This window comes from Convolutriloba macropyga, chromosome 12 (assembly GCF_964194025.1).
Source record: "Convolutriloba macropyga chromosome 12, txConMacr16.3, whole genome shotgun sequence".
Classification (NCBI taxonomy): Eukaryota; Metazoa; Xenacoelomorpha; order Acoela; family Convolutidae; genus Convolutriloba; species Convolutriloba macropyga.
Window position 1 is genome coordinate 24,634,192 of NC_134479.1, and position 1,546 is coordinate 24,635,737.

Consider the following 1,546-nt stretch of genomic DNA (forward strand, 5'->3'; position numbering starts at 1 on the left):
GTAAATTGAGTGCAAGAAACAGAATAAAAAGAACATACTGACTAATAAAGTCGATATTATTTTTTTAACAATTGTGACTATTACTCAGTTAGCTACGCAAGTTATTCTTCATATCAACTTTATTAACCCACTCGGGTAATTGTGCCTCAGTTTTCAGTTTCCTGATACTTTTTCAACGTCAGTCTTAGATTGAGGATGTATTTTTATGTGTTTAGTTTATTTTGTGTTTGTGATTTTTTAAATTCTAGTTCATTTGCTTTTCTATTATTTGAGGTTTTTCCAAGTTTTCAGCGATAACGAGTTCACTAGTACTGTGACAATGTCAGATTAGCAAGAGGTAGTTTCGATCTACCGACCTCTGGGTTATGAGCCCAGCACGCTACCACTGCGCCATCTTGCTGGTTAATGTCGGCTATACGTCATCTTAAAACATCTAGGTTAAATTGTGAATTTTTGACTTCAGTTTTCAGTAAAACTTTCGTAAAGTTTGATTCGATTTAGCAGATTTTATGCTGTTTGACATCATTTTTACGTAATTTTGAGTTTTTTATTGTATTTTAATACTAAAAACTGCACCACATAGCAAACTGCTCACACTGACGAAAGTTGTATAGTACTAGTCAACTTTTAATTTGTTGACCACTTTTATTTGTTTTTATGTTGTTTTTTCGCTAAATGTGTAATCTGTTTCTGTTTATGCCCTGTTTCAACTCATTTGATTTTTTATACTGGTATTTTCAACCAATAAGAAGAGAGTATTGGTTGAAAATACCCCTGATCTTATACCTAATCTAAATACATGTCAGCGGCTATGAATAATCCTAATACACTGCGACGCCTATAACTAATCCAAATACATGGCGGATATAACTAATCTTAGCACATGGTGGCTAAACATAATCCTAATACATGTCGACCGCTATAACTAATCTTAATACATGTTGACCGCTATGACTAATCTTAATACATGGCGGCTATACACAATCTTAATACATGGCGGCTATACCTAATCTTAATACATGGAGATTCTATTCCTAATCTTAATACATGGAGATTCTATTCCTAATCTTAATACATGTACGCGCCTATGCCCTATCTTAATACATGGAGATTCTATTCCTAATCTTAATACATGGAGATTCTATTCCTAATCTTAATACATGCACCCTATAACCTATTTTAATACATGGAGCCTATGCCCTATCTTAATACATGTAGACTATACCTAATATTAATACATGTAGGCTACAACTAATCTTAATACATGTAGTCTATACCTTATCTTAATACGTGTAGAATATACCTATCCTTAATACGTGTAGACTATACCTAATGTTAATACATGTAGACTAATCTTAATACATGTAGACTAAACCTAATCTTAATACATGTAGACTATACCTAATATTAATACATGTAGGCTATACCTAATCTTAATACATGTAGTTTATACCGAATCTTAATACGAGTAGAATATACCTATCCTTATTACGTGTAGACTATACCTAATGTTAATACATGTAGACTATACCTAATCTTAATACAT

The 1,546-nt window shown here is 32.1% G+C and overlaps 1 non-coding gene across 1 annotated transcript; it reads right to left on the reverse strand.

Annotated features, from left to right (window-relative positions):
• Positions 1-328: 328 nt before the first annotated feature.
• On the reverse strand, positions 329-400 carry Trnam-cau (transfer RNA methionine (anticodon CAU)). Its single transcript has one exon. It is a non-coding gene; the product is annotated as a tRNA-Met (tRNA).
• Positions 401-1,546: the final 1,146 nt, after the last annotated feature.